This window comes from Ornithodoros turicata, unplaced genomic scaffold, assembly GCF_037126465.1.
Source record: "Ornithodoros turicata isolate Travis unplaced genomic scaffold, ASM3712646v1 ctg00000967.1, whole genome shotgun sequence".
Classification (NCBI taxonomy): Eukaryota; Metazoa; Arthropoda; class Arachnida; order Ixodida; family Argasidae; genus Ornithodoros; species Ornithodoros turicata.
This window is the reverse complement of record NW_026999430.1, coordinates 385,304-392,215: the sequence shown is the minus strand read 5'-3', so window position 1 is coordinate 392,215 and position 6,912 is coordinate 385,304.

Genomic DNA, 6,912 nt, shown 5'->3' with positions numbered 1-6,912 from the left:
AATTTGTAATTTGATTGTCATCATATTGATTAAGAATATCTTCTTTGTAGTGGTATAGATTTTATTTCCTCTTGTGTTCTTGTCGTTCGTGTTCCGTGGTCTTCCATACATCTATCGGCACCCGTCTTCAACAAATCAAGGCAGATAACATTAGATCTGGTTGTTGGCTAGGAGCGGGCTACATGGTGAAGTTCATTTTTAATTCGTTCTATTTTCTGATGAGTTTGATTTTTTCTTCTGATTTTCTGAATGATAGATTACTCTGTTTGGTTCTCTATTAGCTGTTGATCGTGTTTCTCATTATTTCCTTGCGTGTGTGCTATTATTTACGTTTGGATGGTGTGCCGTTCAAAGTGTTTCTCTGCTATTCGGTGCTAGCTCCGTGCATGTTTCTCGTTTTGATAGATTCTTTTTCAATTATTTTCCTGCATGTGTCTGTTGTTTACATGTAGGATTGTGCATTGTTTTGGCTCTCTATTAATGCTAGCCGTCCAAGATATGGCCAAACGGGAAATAAGGCAAGATAAGTGATTACGGCGGGATAACTCAAAGCGTTCGCGACACAGTGTCATCGACTTTTACAATCTCATTCGGGTTCAGTGCCTGGGAGATAATACGAAGCCTTCGCGAAAAGCGAATCTATATCAGATGCCGCAATGCAAACGAAAGATTTTACGAGCATGACGTGCAGGCCAAGTCTACATTTCTAATCACGTAGTCTTCGTAACACACGGCGCACAAACGTATATGAAATAATTTCCAAGTGACAATCAGATTTTGGGAGAAGCGGATCACACAACCGCCATCGGAAGTGCTTAACCAATATACAATGAAGATGAGCGTTATGCATAAACACAATGGAAGATATGTTATATTAATTATAATAACCAGATCAGCGCAGGTCGCACATAAACGTAAATCCAATTCACAAAATATATTCGAGATTTCCCGTAGCCATACAGAAGAACTATCACATTATTTTAGTGTCATAGCCCCTAAACCTTTGAGTAATAAAGCATGCGCGGTGCTATGGTCACATAGATAGAGACATAATAAAAGTCTCCCGGCTTTGAGGACAAGAGTGAAAACCGAGATGAAAACAGTGCATATTTTCTACGTCTTGGATACCTTCATCAAGGTTCGTAGTGTTTGTTAGAATGAAAATTGAATAGTGGCCGATTTTATGATGGTTCAATGATAGATTATTTTCCTCTGTTGTTGTTTACATGTCGCCGCGTGTTCATCTGTTCTTCAGCGTTAAGTCTGTGCTACAGTGTTAAGTCTGTGCTATTTCGCCTTTTGATAGATTGATTAGCTATTATTTCTCTATGTGTTGGATGGTGCGCAGGTTTGGCTCTCTATTAATTGTAGCTGTTGATTGTGTTGTTTCTCGTTATTCCCTTACGTCTATACTGTTCACTTAATAAGAAATTAAAAGTTGAGTAATGTTGGAATATGAAATTGAGATTCCCTATTGCGCTCGAAATGTTATGACAGATATTCACGCTATTGCAATGATGGTTCTCACGTATAGGAATATTAGACTTTTTATAATACAATTTGTAATTTAATTGTCATCATATTGATTAAGAATATCTTCTTTGCAGTGGTATAGATTTTATTTCCTCTTGTGTTCTTGTCGTTCGTGTTCCGTGGTCTTCCATACATCTATCGGCACCCGTCTTCAACAAATCAAGGCAGATAACATTAGATCTGGTTGTTGGCTAAGCGCGTGCTATATGGTGAAGTTCATTTTTAACATGTCTATTTTCTGATGAGTTTGATTTTTTCTTCTGATTTTCTGAATAATAGATTACTCTGTTGTTTTGATTAGGAATATATCTTCTTTGTAGTGATATAGATTTTATTTCATCTTGTGTCCGTGTCATTCGTGTTCCGTGGTCTTCCATACATCTATTGGTACCCGTCTTCAACAAATCAGGGCAGTTATCATTAGTTCCGTTTGTTGGCTAGGAGCGTGCTATGTGGTGAAGTTCATTTTGAACATGTCTATTTTCTGATGAGTTTGATTTTTTCTTCTGATTTTCTGAATGATAGATTACTCTGTTTGGTTCTCTATTAGCTGTTGATCGTGTTTCTCATTATTTCCTTGCGTGTGTGCTATTGTTTACGTTTGGGTGGTGTGCCGTTTAAAGTGTTTCTCTGCTATTCGGTGCTAGCTCCGTGCATGTTTCTCGTTTTGATAGATTCTTTTTCAATTATTTTCCTGCATGTGACTGTTGTTTACATGTTGGATTGTGCATTGTTTTGGCTCTCTATTAATGCTAGCTGTTGATTGTTTTGTTTCTCATTATTTCTGTATGTCTATGCTGCTATGCGGTGAAGTTCATTTTTTAATATATGTTCTGTGTTGGATTCATAAAACAAAGTGAGGTTTGTATTGCCTCTTAGAATGAAAATTGTATGGGGTTCGACTAGATTAAGTCACGAGGATGATTTTATGATAATTAAAACGATAGATTATTCTCCTCCTCTGTTGTTTTGATTAACCAATGTAGTGGTATAGATTTTATTTCCTCTTGTGTTCTTGTCCCATGGTCTTCCAGGGTCTGTGCTGTTCACATTTAATTACGTACAACTATCAGAACTCAACTATCAGAATGGTTCTCACGTATAGGAATATTTGACTTTTTATAATACAACTTGTAATTTTGTTTGTAATCATATTGATTAAGAATATCTCCTTTGATTAAATGTTGTGACTGTTTCGCGTTTTGATATGGTTTTGTGTAGCTATTATTTCCCTACATGTTGGGTGATCCGTTCTATATTAATGGTATGTGTTGATTCGAATTATTTCCTTATGTCTGCGCTATTCACTTCATAAGAAACTGATTAATTAAATTTGTGTCACGTTGGAATATTAAAGTTAGCTTCCATATTATGCTCCAAATTACTTACATCTATGAGGTTCTCACGTCTCAGACTTTTTATAATAAAACTTGTAATTTTGATTGTAATTCTTTGATTAACTGTGCTATCACTTCTGATTCATTGAAAACTCCCGCTAATAAAAAATATTGTGTTTGATCTGTGATACCTATTCAATCCTATTGTATCATGCCTGTAATAAGTATACTCGTTGTTACGTGTATTGTGTTTCTTCTGCTTCAGATTTTTTTGCTGTGTTTTTCGCCTTCACACAGAGTCACAACATAATTTCTGACACTAATGACTTTATTAAATATATTTTCACTTGTACTTTTGTGTATGGCTATCCTTTGCATGTTTCTGCATGTAAACCGCTCACCTGTTGTATCGGAAAAAATATGTGCAGTCGGCCCACGTATGGCCAAAGAAGTCTGTCCAGGCTGAAAAATACGCTACGATGAGCGCACGCGCAGCCCTCCCCCGCCGATAAGCGCGCAAACAACCCTCCGCACACGCGCCGCGCGGGGAAAAATACGCGCAGGGCTCAGGGCAGGGGTCAGGGGTCCAGGTTTCTAACTTTCGCCCATGTAGTTTCTGACAGCCCTATTACTACTGTATTAGTATTATAACACTGATTCCTGGGAAATATTATGCATTTCTATAAATATCAGTATTACTGCCCACCCCTGCTAAGCCATAGACGGGTAAAGAACTCATGGAACACTTCCTCTGAACTGGACTTAAATTACGAATAATTGTCGTATGTATTTCATCTGGGCCTGGTGCCGACGACTGTACAGGACCCTCGACTGTAGTTCTGAACGATTTAAGTTTGTGTTATATATAGAGCCTGATGTGTTCGAGTTTTATTGTTTTCAGAATTCGGGGGTAAAATTCGCGTGTTATCTGATGATCAGGAAAGCATGGTGGAATGGAGTGAAATGCCTTTATTTGCATTTTTTGGTGAAATACAGCTCGTCGTTCTTGCTCACAGTGACAGAGGAACCCGGCAAAATTTACATGGCTAGACCTCTTTGGGAATCCCCCTAACTTTTGAAACTGTTTTGCACCATCGTAGAACGTGAAAAAAAAATGTGCGAGTATCCGGCGATGCAGAATCAAAAATAAAGACGGTTAAGAGCATCAACTATTGTCTATATACATTAAAAACAAAGACTTTCGTGCAGTAGGCTGCACTTCTTCAGGTTTGAGGACCTGTTACAAGTGGTGAAGCATACATATCAAAAACAAGTCACATGGTACAAGAAAAAGGGTGAGGGTGAAGAGAACCACAAACGCAATACAACGCAAAAGCAAAACGCAATCAACAGGGGGTGGCTGGACAAGGTCAGACTGACATAGAGACGAGTCGGAGTTGTACGTGGAGGAAACCATTGAACATCACATGAATAGGCACATCAGCCAGTTGGCACAAAGAGCTTTAGAATGCGTACGGGGAATTAGGGCTCAAGGGCGAAGGATTGAGGACACGCAGCACCTTGATGGCTAAGACCTTCCAGACTCTGGGAAAGTGGTGCGGAGTTCGTGGTTTACTGATAGTGTATCATCGTGTATGATGTGAAAAATGGCAGACAAATCATAATACAATAAAGAGACTCATAGTATAAAGGACTGTAATAGGCCGCCATACACGTTGATGCCTTGCGGCTGTAACGTCGCAAATTTCGAAATGAAATAGGACCCTCGATTGTTGCGTTTGACGTCATTAGCGTACCCGGTCTTAAGCACGGGTCGCATGTAATGAAGAAGAAGCACGGCAGTGAGGATGCACAACAAACGCTTGTTTCTACCCATACTATGACATGTCTGATTTTTGCTGCACGTTCGCTGACAGTTCGCAGTTCGATGTTTCCAAGAGAAGGGAAAAAGCATCGCGTACCCTTAGCGCTTTTACTACAAGTTCCGGAGATCTTTAGTTTGCAGTTTGATGTACATTTGAGGGTTTTCAGTGCACGCTCATCCGTGCACTAGTGATGACTATTGCGTTGTACTCGTTCAAATGTGCGATGTTACAGACTGCAATGCCTCAGATATTCTCCCCACAATGTTAATACCCTCCAATTGGATGGACGTGCCGCCCTTGCTTTAGTCGGTACAGGTGCTTCTCTCTGCTGTATCCGTTGACTTGTGTAAGCAGTTATACAAAGTGACAACTCCTTTCACCAGCCGCTAATGAATATTTTTATCGGGGAACCCGTTTCGCCAATCGCACTACACACCACCAGGGTTACAACTGAAGACTTCTACTACCCGGCTAAGTTCTTAATTATTCCTATGCTTGTCATTACGACGTATTTCTCGCTTCAGGCTTTCTGTGCAGTAACAACGTATTCATCGACTGTGCCCACAACGAGGTGCGTTCATCTGCTATGCCGAACTACAGCGATCTTGCACGACCAGGTGATTTATTTTAGCACTTTCAACGGCGCTTTGAAAGAAGGTATGTAACGGCGCTTTGAAAAAGTTTCATTGTGAACCAACAGCAGGAGGCGGCGGCATGTAAGGTGTTCAGCCCTCTACAGCTGGCTCTCTAGAAGTATGAACCAGTTGGATAGAAATGACTCACGCTGGACCACACTCGCGTCGCAGCTGTCCATCTTTGCAAAGAGGGTATACAACCGGCGCCTTCATTTGTATGTGTAGGGCAGCCGTCAGAGCATGTGAAAAAGTTTCATTGTGAACCAACAGCAGGAGGCGGCGGCATGTAAGCTGTTCAGCCCTCTACAGCTGGCTCTCTAGAAGTATGAACCAGTTGGATAGAAATGACTCACGCTGGACCATACTCGCGTCGCAGCTGTCCATCTTTGCAAAGAGGGTATACAACCGGCGCCTTCATTTGTATGTGTAGGGCAGCCGTCAGAGCATGTGAAAAAGTTTCATTGTGAACCAACAGCAGGAGGCGGCGGCATGTAAGCTGTTCAGCCCTCTACAGCTGGCTCTCTAGAAGTATGAACCAGTTGGATAGAAATGAGTCACGCTGGACCACACTCGCGTCGCAGCTGTCCATCTTTGCAAAGAGGGTATACAACCGGCGCCTTCATTTGTATGTGTAGGGCAGCCGTCAGAGCATGTGAAAAAGTTTCATTGTGAACCAACAGCCGGAGGCGGCGGCATGTAAGCTGTTCAGTCCTCTACAGCTGGCTCTCTAGAAGTATGAACCAGTTGGATAGAAATGCCTCACGCTGGACCACACTCGCGTCGCAGCTGTCCATCTTTGCAAAGAGGGTATACAACCGGCGCCTTCATTTGTATGTGTAGGACAGCCGTCAGAGCATGTGAAAAAGTTTCATTGTGAACCAACAGCAGGAGGCGGCGGCATGTAAGCTGTTCAGCCCTCTACAGCTGGCTCTCTAGAAGTATGAACCAGTTGGATAGAAATGAGTCACGCTGGACCACACTCGCGTCGCAGCTGTCCATCTTTGCAAAGAGGGTATACAACCGGCGCCTTCATTTGTATGTGTAGGGCAGCCGTCAGAGCATGTGAAAAAGTTTCATTGTGAACCAACAGCCGGAGGCGGCGGCATGTAAGCTGTTCAGTCCTCTACAGCTGGCTCTCTAGAAGTATGAACCAGTTGGATAGAAATGCCTCACGCTGGACCACACTCGCGTCGCAGCTGTCCATCTTTGCAAAGAGGGTATACAACCGGCGCCTTCATTTGTATGTGTAGGACAGCCGTCAGAGCATGTGAAAAAGTTTCATTGTGAACCAACAGCAGGAGGCGGCGGCATGAAAGCTGTTCAGCCCTCTACAGCTGGCTCTCTAGAAGTATGAACCAGTTGGATAGAAATGCCTCACGCTGGACCACACTCGCGTCGCAGCTGTCCATCTTTGCAAAGAGGGTATACAACCGGCGCCTTCATTTGTATGTGTAGGACAGCCGTCAGAGCATGTGAAAAAGTTTCATTGTGAACCAACAGCAGGAGGCGGCGGCATGAAAGCTGTTCAGCCCTCTACAGCTGGCTCTCTAGAAGTATGAACCAGTTGGATAGAAATGACTC